The sequence below is a fragment of the Xenopus laevis genome, chromosome 9_10L (genome assembly GCF_017654675.1).
Source record: "Xenopus laevis strain J_2021 chromosome 9_10L, Xenopus_laevis_v10.1, whole genome shotgun sequence".
NCBI lineage: Eukaryota > Metazoa > Chordata > Amphibia > Anura > Pipidae > Xenopus > Xenopus laevis.
In genome coordinates, this window is record NC_054387.1 from 8637586 (window position 1) to 8658120 (window position 20535).

Consider the following 20535-nt stretch of genomic DNA (forward strand, 5'->3'; position numbering starts at 1 on the left):
TAAAATAAGATAATGAAGACCAATTGAAAAGTTGCTTAGAATTGGCCATTCTATAACATACCAAAAAGTAACTGAAAGGTGAACCACCCCAAGTAGTGGAAAAAAGTACAATATGGCTGCACGCAGGTCCGGACTTTAAATCTTGCAAATATTTGTTGTTTTTTGCAATTTTCATAAGTGGGTCACTGACCCCACCAAAAACAAATGCTCTGTAAAGCTACAAATGTAATGTTATTGCTACATTTTATTACTCGCCTTTCTATTCAGGTCTCTCCTATTCATATGCCAGTCTCTTATTCGTATCAATGCATGGTAACTAGCGCAATTTGAACCCTAGCAACCAGATGGCTGAAATAGCAAACTAGAGAGCTGCTGAATAAAAAGCTAAATAAATAAAAAAAATGAAAACCAATTGCAAATTGTCTCTGAATTTCACTCCCTACAGAGGTGAACCCTTTATGAATACCTGGTGATACCCTAACGGCAGTAACAGGTGTGTCAGTCATTTTTGACCCCCCACCTGTGCTACTGATTGCTTCCCCAGTGCTGCTGTGGGAGAAAACATAGGCAGCTAGAGGGACCTGACCTGCATGGGTTACTCAGTTTGCTGCACTCTATTGACCGCCGTCCAACTGTTTCACTTCAGCACGACTTACGCTCCGTTGTTGGCATCAGTCTCCCAGTAGGAAAGGTCGAGTGTGGATGGAAAATCAATAAAGCACTGCAAGAAGATCTTCCAGCAGAGAGTGGAGGCAGCACACCCAGAGCTGAACAGCAGTTGTCCAGGAGACATTCCTATCTACTTACTGAGACCAAAGGTACTGTCCAAATATTGTGTCATGGGAAACTGGGCAGTCAGCCGGATGGGTTTTATTGCCGCTGTGTAAATATTGGTCCATTAAGCTGATCAGCCATTAAACCATAAGAGCTCCAGGGATGCAATGGAATTATTAACCCCTGCACATATATAAATGTATATATAGTGTAGTCTATAAATCCTTAACTTATTAATTTTATTTCCCCTTTAAATATGGTTGTTGGACCCTAGACTGCATCTTATCTGTATCATAATTATCTGGGGAAAAGTGCAGGCTCTTTTCCTGTTTCTTTGTGATCCTATATGAGACCCAAACGGGCGTGACTGCTTTTAATGAGCGCAGGTGTGTGTGCAGGCTGCAGAGCTTTCTAAGCAGCCATGTAACCAGCGTGTATAATAACTGCACATATGTGATTGGCATTAATGGGGAGGCATTTGTGACCCAAGGCAAGCAACATTTGTGTAAACTCTTTAATCTCCATGGTTGTTCAGTATCTCTCTGTATAGGGGGATTCACTAAATCAGACGACCGCTTGTTTTTTTTGTGGTTTAGGAAATTATTCCCTCTGCATTTGGCATCCTGCTAACCTAACATTTAAAATGCTGCTTGGTTTCCAGTTCAGTAGGGTTGCTAGGGTAAGCAATGCCTGGCAACCAGACAGCAGATTGGTTCTTTTGTATCTTTTTATGGTAATGTCATTCATATCACTGCCTGATTGCTGCAATAAGTGGGAACCAAGTGAAACAAGTGTACAAAAAGCTATTATTTCCCTTTTAATGCTGTAAGTCATAAGACTACAAGTGGACTATAGGTTCTCTCTTCTGTTAGAAACCGCTGTCAGGCAACACTCCCACCATGTGATTCCTGAGGGCCGGGTACATTCATTAGAGATTCTGTAGGCTACAAATGTCCTATAAACATTAGGCTTTCAGTACAGTGACTATTCAATATCATGTGTATCATTCTAATATAATAAGGAATATTAAAAGCATAAATCAGCCAGTGGATAAAGACAGCTAACCATCCCCATGGGACATACATGCTGGAGAGCAGAGGAAGAATATGGAGGCACTGATGTGTAATGGAACATCATTTCCACACTGTGTATGTTTCTACTGGGATCTATAAATCACCAATAGCCTCAACTGAAACTGTACCTTGAAGGTTTATAAATGGGCTTTTAGGGATGCAGTCTGATGTTTGATGTTCATGTCTTCTTTTATTATTGGTAAATGCATCTTGACAGTATTATAAAGTCACAGCCTGACTCAATCAAAGCTTTAGGGAGATCTAGGAAGAATAGTCTCTGGGAAGGGAGTGTGACTGTGGGATAGCAGGTATAGTAGGGAGACATGGTGTCTATAGTAACAGTGGATAATAGTCTCTGGGAAGGGAGTGTGACTGTGGGATAGCAGGTATAGTAGGGAGAGATGGTGTCTATAGTAACAGTGGATAATAGTCTCTGGGAAGGGAGTGTGACTGTGAGATAGCAGGTATAGTAGGGAGAGATGGTGCCTATAGTAACAGTGGGATAATAGTCTCTGGGAAGGGAGTGTGACTGTGGGATAGCAGGTATAGTAGGGAGAGATGGTGCCTATAGTAACAGTGGGATAATAGTCTCTGGGAAGGGAGTGTGACTGTGGGATAGCAGGTATAGTAGGGAGAGATGGTGCCTATAGTAACAGTGGGATAATAGTCTCTGGGAAGGGAGTGTGACTGTGGGATAGCAGGTATAGTAGGGAGAGATGGTGTCTATAGTAACAGTGGATAATAGTCTCTGGGAAGGGAGTGTGACTGTGGGATAGCAGGTATAGTAGGGAGAGATGGTGCCTATAGTAACAGTGGGATAATAGTCTCTGGGAAGGGACTGTGACTGTGGGATAGCAGGTATAGTAGGGAGAGATGGTGTCTATAGTAACAGTGGATAATAGTCTCTGGGAAGGGAGTGTGACTGTGGGATAGCAGGTATAGTAGGGAGAGATGGTGCCTATAGTAACAGTGGATAATAGTCTCTGGGAAGGGAGTGTGACTGTGGGATAGCAGGTATAGTAGGGAGAGATGGTGCCTATAGTAACAGTGGATAATAGTCTCTGGGAAGGGAGTGTGACTGTGGGATAGCAGGTATAGTAGGGAGAGATGGTGCCTATAGTAACAGTGGGGATAATAGTCTCTGGGAAGGGACTGTGGCTGTGGAATAGTTATATGGAACATTTTGGGAACCCCTCTTAATTCTTCGCCGTTTTGTTTATAATTGGCTGAGTTTTCAAAGTAGAAACTTCCTTTTAATATATAACATGCCTTTATAGAAACCGTAGTATTTCAGCTGTGACAAAGTTTATTGAATTAACAGAAAATATGCAATATGCATCATAACAAAATTACACAGGTGCTATTACATCAACACTTATTTAGTTGAGCCTTTTTTTTACAAATGTAACCGCCTCTAGACCCCTCCTATAGCCTTTGATGAGTGTCTGGATTCTGGATGTGGGTATTTTTGACCAGTTGTCCATACAAAATTTCTCCAGTTCAATTAAAATTGATGGCTGCCGAGCATGGACAGTCTGCTTCAAATCATCCTATAGATTTTCGCTGATATTCATGTCAGGGGACTGCAGAATATTGTACTTATCCCTCTGCATAAATGCCTTTGTAGATTTCCAAGTGTGTTTAGGGTCATTGTCTTGTTGGAATATCCAACCCCTGCAGCGTAACTTCAATTTTGTGACTGATGCTTGAACATTATCCTGAAGAATTTGTTGATTTTGGGTTGAATTTATCAGACCCTCGACTTTAACAAGGGCCCCAGTAGTCCCTGAACTAGCCACACAGCCCCGCAGCATGTGACAGTAGGTAGCAGGTGTTTTTCTTGGAACGCGGTGTTCTTCTTCCGCCATGCAAAGTATTTTTTGTTATGACCAATAGCTTAATTTGTGTCTCATTGGTCCAAAGCACTTTGTTCCAAAATGACTGTGGCTTGTCTAAATGAGCTTTTGCATACAACAAGCGACTCTGTTTGTATTTGCGTGAGTGCAGAAAGGGCTTCTTTCTCATCATCATCACCCTGCCATACAGATATTCTTTGTGCAAATTGCGTTGAATTGTAGAACAATGTACAGATGCATCTGCAGCAAGATGTTCTTGCAGGTCTTTGGAGGTGATCTTTGGATTGTCTGTAAGCATTCTCACAATCCTAAGTTTTTCATGGCACTGAGACAAAAATCCATTTGCTTATTGACAGTGTGCCAACTAGCTAACTCCATTCTAGAACACGTTTTGTGCTTTGGAAGCCCAACTTTTTTTTTTTCTTTTTTAAGTCTATTAATATTAAGGTTGCACCTCTTGCATTAAGAGAGATGGGGATTGAATTAGGGGTTTTAATTGGGACAGTGATAAAAAAAATAGTTTCTGCTTTATTATAAAGTATATCTCTGTTAGGCTATATTGTGCTGGGATATGGACTAGTAGTTATGACTAGAGTCGTGCATAATGTAGTGGATATCTCGGTGATTATTTTCTTGATGCCTTGTTCCCTAGGCTTAACCCAACATTTTTTCCCCCACTGCACCGAATCCAGTATTTTGGATTCGGCTGAACCCCTGAATCATTTATGAAAGATTTTGGCGAATCCTAATTTGCATATGCAAATTAGGGGTGGGAAGGGGAATTTTTTTCTTCCTTGATTTGTCACAAAAGTCATGTGATTTCTCTCTCCACCCCTAATTTCCATATGTTCATTAGGATTTGGATTCGGTTCGGCCGGGCAGAAGGATTCGGCCGAATCCTACTGAAAAGGCCCGAATCCCGAACCGGATCCTAGATTTGGTGCATCCCTACTGCAAACGTCACATTTCTGCTGTTGATGTACATTCAAAATCGTGGACTAATGCTGCTGAGATTCATAGCATAAGTGAGTTATTTGTAGCAGGAAAACAAATGGTAGATTGGGGAACACATCAATCATTAAATATCTATATTTATCATATTATATTTAAAAAGCATAGCTATTAGTGAATAAATATTTTATTTGTGGGTTTAATTATAAGGACAGTTATCAGTTTTAATAAACTACTGTATGTTCTGTTGGATTGTAGCCTCCTTTTTCAACCAGTCATAATCATCCCGTGTTACAGATTGGGTTCAGTTATGTACAGGCTGGCAAAAAGTTGACCCATACCCAACCTGACCTGGCAGGCCATCATTATTTATATACCCACCCATTTCTAATGTCATCAGAGGGGTCGGGTTAGGCAGGTGTGTATAAATAAGTTGTGCCAGTTGATCTTGGAAGAATCGGCCCACCACCTTCCCGCAACTTGCTGAGGATCTGCTTTGCCATGCTGAACCCCCGCCCCAACATCAGTAATAGGGTTGCCAACTTTTTGGGAGAAAAGGGGGGAGATGGGTTGGGGGCTTTGTCTGGTATGTGGTATCAGGTAGCAATCGTAGTTACAAAAGTTCTGACTTGCATAAACTCAAGGAATTAAAACATAATTTTGCCTCTTTATAGGTCCCTGGTAATGCCTCTCATGGAGTATGCAGTGCAGTTTTGGACTCCAATCCTTAAAGGAACAATTCAATGTAAACATTAGAACTGGGTAAATAGGTTTTGCAACATAAAAAAGTTTCTAATATAGTTAGCCAAATATGTAATTTATAAAGGCTGGAGTGACTGGCTGTCGAACCAGTGGCGGAACTACTGGGGGAGCAGGGGGTGTGAGCGGGCCAGGGCCCACACCCCCCCTCAGGGCCCCCCAGCAGCATGCGCACCACTGAAAATGCGGGTGGTATGCAGGGGGACGGGGCCCGGCTGCGCGTCACGCCCCCCCTCTAGTTACGCTACTGTGTCGAACAGAACACTACTTCCTGCTTTTCAGCTCTCTAACTCTGAGTTAGTCAGTGACTTTAACGGGGTGGTTCACCTTGAAGTTTACTTTAAGTATGTTATAGAGCCACATGGGACATAACTGTTCAGTGAGTTTGCAATTGACCCTCAGCATTCAGCTCAGATTCAAAAGCAACAGTTATGAACCATGAGCCCCCATCAAGTTACTGCCTGGTAACCAATTAGTGGAAACCAAGAGAGCAGAAAAGCAGAAAGTAGTGTTCTAGCTATTATGTCAGACATCCAGTCACTCCAGCCTTTATACCTTTTTGCCTAACTATATCGAAAACAGATTTTATTTTGCACAGTCTATCTTTTTACCCATTTTTTATTTTTATACTGTACAGTTCCTTTAAAGGAAAACTATACCCCTCAAACAATGTAGGTCTCTATAAAAAGATATTGCATAAAACAGCTTCTATGTAAAACCCTGCTTCATGAAAATAAACTATTTTCATAATAATACTACTTTAGTAGTATGTGCCATTGGGTAATCCTAAAAAGAAAACTGCCATTTTAAAAAATAAGGGCCGCCCCCCTGGGATCATAGGATTCACGGTGCACACAAACAAACCATACATGTTAGGTCACATGAGCCAATTAACAGGCAGAGTTGTGTCTTTTGCTTCGACACTTCTTCCTGTTACAGTTAGAGCTGCAGTATTTCTGGTCAGGTGATCTCTTCCTGTTACAGTTAGAGCTGCAGTATTTCTGGTCAGGTGATCTCTGAGGCAACACAGAGACGAAAGGTGGTTCATGGCAAGAGATGTAAAAGTTCCACATTTACTTAAATGTATATTACAGTTTGATGAGATTCTTCAGTATGCAACGTAATGTGATATAAACTTTCTGTTGCTTAAGTATTCATTTTGGGGGTTTTCGTTTTCATGTAAGAGGGATATAAATGAGCTGGAGAGAGTGCAGAGACTAAGTGCAACTAGAGTGGTTAGAGGGAGGGAAGAGTTAAATTATGTGATACTAAAATAGTTAATATAGATATGGGTATATATAATTTATGTCACAGTAGGGAGGGTATGTGTATGGATGCTGGGTTTTCATTTGGAAAGGGTTGAACTTGATGAATTTTGTCTTTTTTCAACCCGATTTAACTATATAAGGCATCCTGGTACCTTGTGGCATAAGTATAAGCTGCACAATTCTGGTTCATATTATTCCAGGGATCCTCAGCACTTATGGCGGAGGGGGTGGGAAGTATTTTTGGAGTCTTATATTTTTATTAGAAATTCCTTACACGCATTGAGCTTCCCCTGGTGCATTCATGCATGGCGTCTGAACAACACTTTATAGCTTTTGTGCGATGGGCTCGATAAAGATACGGAGGCGCAGTGAGCCAGCAAAACTGATATTCGCCATTCAGCTGTGAGCAGTGTTCCAGCAAGCCGCACAGCTTTAAAGGGGAAGTATCCCCAAAAGCTGTGCATCAATTATTAGCAGCTCTGCAATATACATAAATTAAATGTTTTTGTTCACTTCTGAAACAATGTAACAGAATGCTCCCCATTAACAGATCTGGAAGAGATCCGTTGATCCTGATATCCGTATACTGAGGATGACGCTTGGGTCGGTAGTCTTTGCTCAAACAACCGGAACAATGGAAAGGCGACCATATTGTGTAGCCCTTCATATGCTTTCCATTCATCAGGCTCGTTCAGTGGGAAAGTATATACAATAAGCCTGTGGATGGCAACTTTTAGGAACCTGCTGGGTTCAATCAGACTCTCTGTTTTTGTAGAGAAGGATCATCTGAGACAATTTGCAATTGGTCTTCATGTTTTATTATTTGTGGTTTTCACTTTTTGTACAGCAGTTCTCCAGTTTGTAGTTTCAGCAGCTATCTGGTTGCTAGGGTCTGAATTACTTTAGTAACCAGGTAGTGGCTTGATTGTGAGACTGGAATATGAATAATGGAGGACCTGGATAGAATTATAAATTACAAGAAGTAACAGCAACAATTCAATCCTAGCCTCACAGAGCATAGTTTTTGGCTGCTGGGGTCAGCATAGAGGTTTAGCCTTACAGAGCATTTGTTTTTTAGATAGGGTCAGCGACCCCCCCCCCCACCACACCTGAATGCTGGAAAGAGTCAGTATAAAGAAGTCAAATAATTCAAAAACTATAAAAATAAATAAATAATGAAGACCAACAGAATAGTTGCCTAGGATTGACCATTCTATAACATACTAAAAGTTGATCTTAGAATATCAGCTTGAGGGCCACTAAATGTACCTGTGTTGCTGGGGACCTTCCTCTTCACATTCACCCTAGAAATAACTTGTAGTATGAGACAGCCTGGCATGTAAGTCTCAAACCTGAAAGCCTATCTGATAAGATCAAAAAATAAAGTGTTTTAAATTAATACAAATATAATGCAACATTGCCTTGCACTGGTAAAACAGGTTTGTTTGCTTCAGAAACACTACTATTGTTTATATAAATAAGCTGCTGTGTAGCAATGGGGGCAGCCATTGAAAGGGGAAAAGACTCGGGTAACAGCAGATAAGCTCTGTAGAACATAATGGTGTTATCGGTTATCCACTATTTAACCTGTGCCATATATTTCCCCCATTGCTACACAGCAGCTTGTTTATATGAACTATAGTAGTGTTTCTGAAGCAACAGATCGGTTTTACCAGTGCAGGGCAACACTACATGATATTTTCATTACTTTGGTGTTACTGTTCCTTTACGAGTTTTTTTATTTGATATGAGTACTTCTTGGTCTAATCAGTCCCCTTTGCTACTTATATATCATTATAACATTCAAATTACTGGTTGCTAGGCTTGGTGATACGCTAGCAACCACTTCAGCATTTGAATTACAAACTAGAAGAACAAAGTATGTTTCCAGGCTTAGAATCAGATTTACATATTTAAATTGTTTGTTACCCCCACCCACCACCGCCATCTTCCCCCACCTCTATGTATTTGTACTTGGTTTAGACCGAATCCTAAATGTAATTAGCCCAGTATTTTGCATGGAGTCTGGTTTAGACAAGGTGACCTTTCCATATTGTTGTTGTGGCTCGGGAGCTTCCAAAAGGAACGTTGGGGCTTGTGGGGAAATTCTTTAAATGTTTCTATAAATATCTCCACTCTCATTATCCCTTTGGATAAGCAGTGACATTCTTCTCGGTAAGGCCTCCAGATCTTTACTTGTATTATTGCTATCACATGGAAGAGGCTTAATCTTGTTATTTAATAGAGGGTGGGAACATTTCTGCCATTTCCATGTTCCATAGCAGACCAGTGTCTCCGTTAGAGGTGTGCAGCAAAAGGACCAATCGCAGGGCAGCAAAGGAACTCACTGGGAAGTCATACTCACTTTGCATTCCCAATTTATTGTTTCCCCGTGGAGTTGTGGGTAAATGTTTGGAGAGTTGTTTAATGTATAACTGTCTGGATCCGGATACACCTAAAGGCTCTCAGGACAGACAAGGAGATTTGGGCATGCTAATGTTACTCTTTAAGATAACTTTTAGTAGGTTATAGAATGGCCAATTCTAAGCAAAATTTCAATTGGTCTTCATTATTTGTTTTATTTATTTTAATAATTTGCCTTCTCCTTCTGACTCTTTCCAGCTTTCAAATGGGGATCACTGATCCCATCTAAAAAAAAAAGAATTTTTTTATTACTCATCTTTCTATTCAAGCCCTCTCCTATTCATATTCCAGTCTTATTTAAATCAATGTAGGGTTGCTAGGGTAATTTGGATACCGAACAACCAGATTGCTCAAATTGCAAACTGGAGAGCTGATGAATACAAAAGCCAAATAACTCAAAAACCACAAATAATAATAAAAAAAAAGAACCAATTGCAAATTGTATCAGAATATAACTCTCTACTAAAAGTTAACTCAAAGGTAAACGGCCCCTTTAATATGGTGTAGACCAGGGGTCCCCAACCTTTTGAACACATGAGCAACTTTCAGAAGTAAAAGGAGTTGGGGAGCAACACTTGCATGAAAAATGTTTTTGGGGTGCCAAATAAGTGCTGTGATTGGCCATTTGGTAGCCCCTATGTGGATTATCAACCTACATTGAGACTCTGTTTGGCAGTACATCTGGTTTTTATACAACCAAAACTTGCCTCCAAGCCTGGAATTCAAAAATAAGCACCTGCTTTGAGGCCACTGGGAGCAACATCCGAGGGGTTGGAGAGCAACATGTTACTCACAAGCTACTGGTTGGGGATCACTGGTGTTGACCATAAGGATTTTGCAGTTGAAAACTGTTGTAAATTTGGAAAATATAGAAATATAGTATATGTTCCCTAAACACTATAAACAAAGGGGTCGTTCACCTTTTAAATTCACTTTCAGTATGATGTAGAGAGGGATATTCTGAGGCAATTTGCAACTGGTATTTATTTTTTATTAGTTGTGGTTTTTGAGTTATTTTAGGATTTTATTCCGCTGCTCTCCAGTTTGCAATTACAGCCATATTTGAACCCTAGCTTCTAGATGGCTGAAATTGCAAACTGATTTGAATAAAAGACTGGAATATGAATAGGAGAGGCCTGAATAGAAAGATGAGTAATAAAAAGTAGCAATAACAATACACTAGCCTTTCGGAGCATTTGTTTAAAGATGGGGTCAGTGACCCCCATTTGAAAGCTGGAAAGAGTCATTAATTAGCAATTCTATAACATACTAAAAGTTAACTTAAAGCTGAACCACCCCTTTGTATTGAACTAAAGATGGTCATAGACGTAGAGATCCGCTCGTTTGGCGATGTCGCCAAATGAACGGATCTCTCCCCGATATGCCCACATTGAAGTGGACGATATCGGGCTGATCCGATTGTGGGCTTTAGGACCCAACAATCATATCAGAATGGATCCAATACGGGCAGTCTGATCCAATCCGGGCGGTCGGATCGCAGGACTGCATAGACGCACAGATGCAGCCGCGATCAGATGGGATTTTTTAACCTGCCCGATTGAGATCTGCCCAACTTTCGGCCAGATATCGATTGGGGAAGCCCAAGGGAGGTGATAAGGAGATTTTTGCAAGCCAATGACGTGGTGGCTCTTTAGGCAAGATTAAAATGTCAGTGGAACTTTGAATGACCTAAGAAAAATAAATGAAAGATAAATATACTTTCAGCATTTTTATAAAGAATAAAAAAGAATGTAAAGTGGACCTTTTAAAAGGGGCAAAAGTTCATCTTTCACTGAATTATGCCCTTTAAGATGTGGGAGAGGAACAATGGTGATAAGTATAACCTACTGTGTGGCCCTTGGGTTCAACAAACCAGGAAAACACATCTCTCTCTATCTCCCGACGCTGTGTTACACCCTGAGGCAATCCGGGATCTTGGCTGCAGCAGACGATTTACACTCTCATTTCCTGCCTGCTGATCCCAAAGAAGGTTTTTATTCATTCTGATGGGGCCCCAGGGCAAAATAGCCATTATTTTTAATCCAATCTGCAGCTCTCTACTGAACTACAACTTACCTTAGTATATGCACATACCACAGTTACAGCAGTACCATGGCTCACTATACACGGGGAGGCCAGGGTCGGACTGGGCCGGCAGGACACCGGGGAAAAAACTCTGTGGGCCCCGGCCTTCATGGGTCTCGCTGGCCCCCTGTTGCTGGCCTGCTTGTGTTTTTCGGCGCATTTCAGCATTTTTTTGCGCATGCAGTTGTAAGCACATGTACGTCACTGCATTTTTTTTCGCATGCATGTCTCTCTCTGCTGGTTGTCTTGCATGCGCTTCCACTTGGTTTTTCCTCATGCCGGGAACTTAGCAGTTGAAGGGGGGCCCCGGGGGCTGCCAGGAGGGTCCGTCGTTGTGCAGCCCCGGTGAGCCCTGACGACTCCAGTCCGACCTTGGGGGAGGCCCATTTATCAAAGTCCAAATTTCTCATTATTTTCTGAAAACTTCTTCCAACTAAATCCGCACGGGTTTTTTCCCCTTATTTATTAATACATTTTCCCAAAAATTTCCTGTGCGGGAAAACCCCCGAATTTTTTGGATTTTCCGCACAAAAATTATGACTTCTTTTTAGATTTTTGCCCAAAAACCACGAAATCTTCAGATTATTGCACGAAACCCAGCGCAGATCAAAATATCTTCGGGACTTCTCCCATTGGCTCATATGCAGCCTCGGCAGTTCTGAGATGCCGGATTTTCGGATTCTAGCTTTTTCCATCCTTGCGGTATAATAAATCCCGAAAAATTTGAGTTTTTTTTTTTTTTTCCACTAAAAATGTGGATTTTATAGTATACAAAACATGATTTTTTGTGGTTTTTGGTATTTGGACTTTAATAAATAACCCACTTATTTGCAGATATTTGAAACCCTTAACTATTCAGATGAATGAAGCAACTTTATTTGCAGCCTCCTAAAAAAAAAAATAAAATAAAAAGATCTTTATGTTTTGAGCCAACCCTATTACATGTGGTCTGATATTTCATATGGCCCCTGAGCTGGAAGGCTTCATGTATGTGCACTAAAGTGAATATTTCCACAATTCAGACTAGGCAACTATTTATTGTTTCCCCAGTCTGGGAACCCTGGAGTTTAAGGGTTAAATCTAATGTCGTGCTCATTTTAGGATTTAGTGCCTACGTATGTGCATGAAAGTCTGTCTGTGTCCTCTGAGGCTCTTGTAAAATCAAGAATTTGTAGTTCTCCATAAGAAAAGAAATTTCCAGGAAACCATTTAACTAATGCTCGCTATGAAATTATGGTCCTGTCTATATTATCTTCAAAATCAAGGGGAGTGGGAAGGTTTGATTTATTACTTGTTGTAGGCTGAAAAGTACAGTTACATTGCTAAGGCTTCTTGTGATAGCATTTACAGAAATACATGAGTGATACTCAGAGTTCCCTGTATAACTCAGCCTGCAGCCTTGTGCCTTTATATGGTCACAGAACAACCCCTCAGTGACTTCTAATATCCTTATCATTTACAGTAGGGGGTACATTATCCCTTATAATACATGAGTGATACTCAGAGTTCCCTGTATAACTCAGCCTGCAGCCTTGTGCCTTTATATGGTCACAGAACAACCCCTCAGTGACTTCTAATATCCTTATCATTTACAGTAGGGGGTACATTATCCCTTATAATACACTAGTGATACTCCGAGTTCCCTGTATAACTCAGCCTGCAGCCTTGTGCCTTTATATGGTCACAGAACCCCTCAATGACTTCTAATATCCTTATTTACAGTAGGGGGTACATTATCCCTTATAATACATGAGTGATACTCAGAGTTCCCTGTATAACTCAGCCTGCAGCCTTGTGCCTTTATATGGTCACAGAACAACCCCTCAGTGACTTCTAATATCCTTATTATTTACAGTAGGGGGTACATTATCCCTTATAATACATGAGTGATACTCCGAGTTCCCTGTATAACTCAGCCTGCAGCCTTGTGCCTTTATATGGTCACAGAACAACCCCTCAGTGACTTCTAATATCCTTATCATTTACAGTAGGGGATACATTATCCCTTATAATACATGAGTGATACTCAGAGTTCCCTGTATAACTCAGCCTGCAGCCTTGTGCCTTTATATGGTCACAGAACCCCGCAGTGACTTCTATTATCCTTATTTACAGTAGGGGGTACATTATCCCATATATTACACGAGTTCCCTGATAGCTCAGCCTGTAGCCTTCTACTGTTGTACAGTATCGCCACTGTGATTTGTAATATCTTACAGATGTTTCATTAACCCTTTCCTTTCCCAGGGACTCCCTATTTAAACTGTAATTAGTTGCCCCTTTAGGTTTCTTTGGTGATTTTGGGGCCCTTGAGGATTTAGCAAAAATTTCCTCCGATCCTTGCCCAAATCTCTTTACTTGAATGGCCTTTACTTCTTGGGAATCACCTTCCTCTTCCAGAAACTCCAGTCCCCTCCTGCTGAAACTCCCTGCTCTCCCATTTCAGGGGCCCTTTCCTTTCCTTTTCTTCCCCTGATCCTCTATGATGGGCTCCTTCCCCACATGCTGCTCTTGCAGAAAAACAGGGGATTCACCTGCATGAACCTACAACCTCCCTTGTATAATGTGGTTTCTCCCTTTGGATTTTCTATTTGATTATATATCTGTTTCCATTGGCTATGACTTAGTATGATGAAGTATATGTAATACATTTCTATTGGTCCCTTACTCTTCTTCTCTGATTGGTTAAGGATCAGTATGATGTATGTAAATTTTAATTGATCAACATCCCTTTAAAAGGGAGACCACCAGGCTATGAGTAAGTGCCCAGTTTAGGCACAAAACGCGTTAGGCTTATGTCCTAATAAAGTCTTTTTAACTTTATAAATACTTTGGCTACTGCTTTACTTGTAGATGGTCTCTTAATATTTTTAAATTCTCCTCCCTTTCTCTTTCCCTTTCTGTTGCTCCCGGCCTTCCTTCTTCTGCCTTTTTTTCCCCCTTCTCCTCTGTAACTTTCCGTTCTTCCTCTTCCCTCTCTATCCTTCTCAACTCCTCTTCCCTCTCTATCCTTCTCAACTCCTCTTCCCTCTCTATCCTTCTCAACTCCTCTTCCCTCTCTATCCTTCTCAACTCCTCTTCCCTCTCTATCCTTCTCAACTCCTCTTCCCTCTCTATCCTTCTCAACTCCTCTTCCCTCTCTATCCTTCTCAACTCCTCTTCCCGTCTGGCAGGAGGTTCACATCACTAGGGACAGGTTTGTTGCTCGAATGAGACCAGCTCATCTGTAGGTGTTAATGGAGAGAGTCCCCTAGTGGCAGGAAAATGGTAGACTGTTTGCTTAGTAACGGTAGAATATTTCTCGTGGGATGTGGGACTAACTAGTTTATTTTAATGTCCCTTTAAAACCTAATATAGCAATGCCTGGTGTTGAAACAGGATTAAGTTTTGAGCCTAAGCAGAGCCCCTCGGAGTAGATACAAGAGTGTCTGAGAGTAACGGCTGCTGATAGTGCAACACTTGTTAGTGGGTATAAATAGCAGCAGGAATGTTGCTCTTAATCTATGCCATCCACACCACCATCCCTGGAAAGAGAACGGGCATCTCTCTAAATCCTCTGCAGCAGCTGAGCCTTTTCACGCTGAATTAGACCCTCAATTGTATCCGTGTACAAATAATTCATTTACTTGTGTGGATATTTTCTAAAACATTATCCCCCTTTTTTTGTACAACTGATTTTAACGGCAGGTTCAATTTATCATGGACATTTTAGTTTAATGTTGGGGCTTCCAAACTTTTTCAAAAAGGCCTTACCCAGTCACCCAGCCTTCTCCTATAGGAAACATTATTCAAATAATTTGTAATGCTGGTTACTGATGTTAAAAAGGTTACTTAGAAAATAATGTTCTGTTGTAATACTGAATAAGAGCATCGGAAGTTACTGAGGGGTTCTGTGACCATATAAAGGCACAAGGCTGCAGGCTGAGTTATACAGGGAACTCTGAGTATCACTCATGTATTATAAGAGATAATGTAGCCCCTACTGTAAATGATAAGGATATTAGAAGTCACTGAGGGGTTGTTCTGTGACCATATAAAGGCACAAGGCTGCAGGCTGAGTTATACAGGGAACTCTGAGTATCACTCATGTATTATAAGGGATCATGTACCCCCTACTGTAAATGATAAGGATATTAGAAGTCACTGAGGGGTTGTTCTGTGACCATATAAAGGCACAAGGCTGCAGGCTGAGTTATACAGGGAACTCTGAGTATCACTCATGTATTATAAGGGATAATGTACCCCCTACTGTAAATGATAAGGATATTAGAAGTCACTGAGGGGTTCTGTGACCATATAAAGACACAAGGCTGCAGGCTGAGTTATACAGGGAACTCTGAGTATCACTCATGTATTATAAGGGATAATGTATCCCCTACTGTAAATGATAAGGATATTAGAAGTCACTGAGGAGTTGTTCTGTGACCATATAAAGGCACAAGGCTGCAGGCTGAGTTATACAGGGAACTCTTGAGTATCACTCGTATTAAAAGGGATAATATATCCCCTACTTTAAATAAGGATATCAGAAGTCATGCAGTAGGCTAGGTATAAGCTTTCTCCCAATTTTCCATGTTCGTATGCCTATACCTGTCCTCTAGGGTGTCCCTTCTAGAGTTATGTAAACAGTGATGTTATTTGATCCCTGGTTATTTACAAAAGTGATTATAAAGCACTGCGTATCTTGACAGCGCTATATAAATAAATGATGATGATGATGATGATACACTGCCCATGTCCCATTATTGCTTTGTAAACTTATATCCTATTACCCTATTTTGCCGATTGAAAGTCTCATTCATATGAACTCTATTTGAGCCTCTGCGGCAAACACGCAGTTGGTTACAGTAAATGATCATGAAATAGAAAACATTCACATTCTTTGGTGCTGCTGGTCCTTTAATCTAAGCCCCCCAGTAATGAGTTAATGAAGTCACTTTGCGTTTTTAATGATGTCATGGAATTTCCTGCCATGTCAAAGACATTTGTATCCTCAGAACAGATGTCATTCCTGGGCTGTTGGAATGATTTTGTTCTGAGATTGTGTTGTATAAACCACAATCAAGCATAGTTCGGATAGTTTTCCTGTGCATATACTTCCTCCGTGGTCTGAGTAGGATACCGCACCTTTTTTGGTTCCATTTGCTCCCTGACTTTTTTTTTTTTTTTTTTTTGTCCAGCTGTCGTGTTGTAGGCAGATGCTTCCTGTTGAGGGCCAGTTTGGGAAGCAGGTGGCCAACTCTATCATTTTACTCCCGAAATCTAAGGGACAGCCGTAACATTTCTTACCATTATATTCACTCCACTTCCTGCTCTGCTGTGGCTAATATATCCTTCTGTATAGAGACATATGTGCACAAATCCCTTTTAATGTTCACGCTTTCTCAAGAAAATTGCGTAGTTTTTGCGTATGACAATCCCACATGAACCCATGAAGATCTTCCCAATCAAAATCTTTGTTCTGTTGACCCAGTGGAAGGTTCCACCTCCATCAACTGATCATTTTATAATGTTTAGCTTTAGGAGCGTTGTCCTCTCCTCTATGAATATCTAAAACCATCTCATATCCATTGAGCACTGGTTGATGGACTTTTTAAAGTTCGTGTCCTCTTGGTGGGCAATCCTTTGCTCAGGTTCCCTCTTCGTTTATAACAAGGTGATAGAGTGTATATAAAAGCTGGTGTATGTTGTTGAGCCATGTTCCGATCTCAACCTTACTGGCCTCTAAGCTGCTTTTTCTGGTGTTTCTAGTTCAGCAAATAGATATTCTCCCCAGTGGTCCTTCAAAGTAAAAACCCACAAATACATCACCCTAGTAGATGTTTTCAAAAGAGTCCAATTGGATTGATGACCATAGGAATCGTACTATTGTCAAGTTGGTTTATAGGCTGTTGGGCATTTACCAACTCTGATGGCTTTCATTGAATGCCTATATTTGAAGAAACACCCTAGATCAGCGATCCCCCAACCAGTAGCTCGTCAGCATTGTGTTGCTCACAAACCCCTTATATGTTGCTCTCAGTGGCCTCAAAGCAGGTGCTTATTTTTGAATTCCAGGCTTGACGGCAAGTTTTGGGTGTATAAAAACTAAGTATACTGCCAAGTAGAGTCTCCTGTAGGCTGCAAGTCCTCATAGGGGCTACCAAATGGCCAATCACGGCCCTTATTTGGCACAGCAAGGGACTTCATGCTTGTGTTGCTTCCCAACTCTTTTTATATTTCAATGTGGCTCACCGGTAGAAAAGGTTGGGAATCCCTGCCCTAGATGGTATTCAGGCTTCGTCCCCTTGCTGCTGCTTCTAGCCCCTTGGGACTGGGAAGCCTCTCACTTTGGCAAATATAGCTCTAGAGGGATGGACATAGCTACAGTGGGATTGAAACAGTTTCATGGAAGAAGTAGTATGTGCTACTGGAGGACCCCTAAGATGCACTGATTTATGAGGCATACTTCAACAAATCAAAAGTGGATATTCAATGAAGGCCATCCGAGTTGGTGAATGCCCAACAGCCATAAACCAACACAGATAAGCGTTTAAGATACAATTTTATGAGCCCTATAGTCATCGATCCAATTGGGCTCTGTTGGAAATAATCTACTATGTTGTTATTTGTGGGTTTTTGCTTTGAAGGGCCCCTGGCTTTGCTGAAATATTTAGGGGCCATTCCAAAAAGTGTTATTTATGTACCAGGATTTGGCAATAACTATTGATTTGATGCTTTCAATATTAACCATAATTGCTTTGGAGTGGGGTTGACTTGATCACCCTAGAGAGTTGGGTTTTTTCGGCTCCATTAACTCTAATGGATGTCCCTGCATCTTCTCTTACTGAGAGGCTTGATGCAAGTGACTTATGTCAAATAGAATGTTGATCTTATTCAGTGACCAAGATGGCAGATATGCCCTTGATATGAGAGAACCTACTGTAAATATAGTATTAACTAACACAATTTTGAGGACTTCATTTCCTGTGGGGAAACATGTCGTCTTCTTCTCCATAACACGAGTTTTGGAGGTACAGCTTGCCAGACTTTCAGCTCTGATTCTAGATGCTCTGGCCTGGAAGTTTTTGCAGTGATTTATGAGCATTGCACTCAGTTTAAAGCTTGTCGTACTTTTAAAGATCTGCTTGTTTTGTGAGGTCACCAAACAAGTGGATTTTTACCCAATTTGGTCACCAGCACACTGGACCAAGTCCACGTTGTTTGGTTCCTGGGCCAATGATGGGCTCTTAATAGGAACTTAGGTAGTCCCTTTGAGGTGGACCCTTTCACAACAACATAACTTTGGGGTCCAATTAGCTGCCGAATTGACTTGAAGTTGGCAGCTTTTATCGACCCTTGCATGGCCACCTTAAAGGAGAAGTAATATTCAACGAGGGGCTCCAATGTCTTATGCACCCCCTTGTGAATGAGTCCAACTCTTCGACCTCAAGCCAACACTCCTTTCTCTTGAAAAGTGCCACCCCTCTTCCCATATATAGTATCGCTTTATTTGTCCTTTTAAGTCTGGTGGGAGGCTGCCATGTTATTGTGGATGTTTTCTTTATTCTAGAGAGGGTGCCTCTCTCCAGTGAACCTGGAACCAAGATGGCATGATAACCTTTAGCCTTTATATTCCTTTAAACACATACAAATATTGTAAAAATTAAGGTTAATTGAAAAATTGTGCAGAACTGGCCAATCTATAGCATGCGAAAAGCATGTCTTTCCCTTTAGGCACTCCGCAAAGAACCTTTAGCTGGCCCTATCGAAACCGCAGAACTGAAACAAAATACTACGCTTAGACCCTAAATATAAAGATAATGACACACTTGTTCCCAGGGATTACATTGTGATGAGCTTTAGATAATGACTAGCAAGAGTCACGGTTGTGGTGGTGGGTGTAATCAGGCAAGGTGAGTGGGCGTGAGATTGGGAACGCTGAGCTCTGATTTATATTATATATAATATATATATATATATATATATATATTAAGGTGTTATAACGTGTGTTATGACTCCAGTGACTTGTGATGTCCATAAAACGACATATTGAGGTGTGCATAGGCTTGTTTTGCTTAAGTACCAAAAAAATTGCTCCCCCAAATCCTGTCTATGGGCATAGGAAATGGCTTGTAGCTGGGATAAGTGAGTGTGACTGCAGGGAAGCCTATAAGATAACGGTGGCATCCAGTGGGCATCCCTGCTCTCATGTGCCGTGCCATCTGGGCCCTTTGTTCTAAAGCGGGCCATACACAATGGGGCATATTTATCAAAGAGTTTGAGATCACCACTATCCATTCATTTCTATTGGATTTTAAAAAGTTTTTATCAATGGGTGAAAGTTCACCCTTTGATAAATACACCTTTAAAATCCTATGGAAATGAATGGAGAGTTGGCAGAATTTGACTCTAGTGGACCATGGTGATCTCTAACTTCACTTTCTGATAAATATACCCCAGTGACATCCACCTGGGCCAAAGAAGTCTGATCTGATTGACCCAGGAGACAAGGACAGCATCAATGTGCAAATATGGTCCTTACACTATAGGTCTTTCTAATCTGCCTGATTGGCCCTCGTGGGCCCAGATCCAGACTCACTCAGAGCTCTGTGACAGCGCATCTAGAGGAGGACTTTTGATTGAGGAGGGGGTCAGGGGCCCTGAAGGTGGCGGAGGGGGTGGTCAGGGGAGTAGGTGTGTGTGGGCCCTTGATGTTGGCAGTCCCCGTGGGCCTGGAACCCCCCAGTCTGACACTGGGGTTGGGTAAGCCTTGTCTAGGGCTTCATACACAGGCAGACCTCTTTTTGGAGTTTTCTTACATTTTAAAACCTCACACACAAATCAGAGTGGTGTATAGATATACTATGTATGTTGGGTTGCCACCTTTTCTTGAAAAAAATACCGTCCTTCCTATATTTTTATGGCTTTTCCCTATAAATAACATTGGCATTAAGAAACATTTTTACTGGCCAGGCTGGTAAAATACCGGCCAGGTGGCAACCCTATATGTATGTAATCTGTATGTTTAAAGGGATATTGTCATGAGAACATTTTTTTTCCAAAACACATCAGTTAATAGTGCTGCTCCAGCAGAATTCTGCACTGAAATCCATTTCTCAAAAGAGAAAACAGATTTTTTTTTTATATCTAATTTTGAAATCTGACATGGGGCTAGCTATATTGTCAGTTTCCCCAAGTCATGTGACTGGCGATCTGATAAACTTCAGTCTCTCTTTACTGCTGTATTGCAAGGAGTGAAATCACCACCCTCTCTTTCCCCCCCAACAGCCTAACAAAAGAACAATGGGAAGGTAACCAGATAACAACTCCGTAACACAAGATAACAGCTGCCTGGTAGATCGA

General features: G+C 41.2%; 1 protein-coding gene across 1 annotated transcript in view; it reads left to right on the forward strand.

Moving 5' to 3' along the window:
- The first annotated feature begins 547 nt into the window (after positions 1-547).
- Positions 548-20535, forward strand: part of pkig.L (protein kinase (cAMP-dependent, catalytic) inhibitor gamma L homeolog) — a 53448-nt gene continuing 33460 nt past the window's right edge. Inside the window, exon 1 of the mRNA XM_018234910.2 lies at positions 548-818. The gene's annotated coding sequence lies outside the window, so the exon portion shown is untranslated. The remainder of the gene's footprint in view (positions 819-20535) is intronic.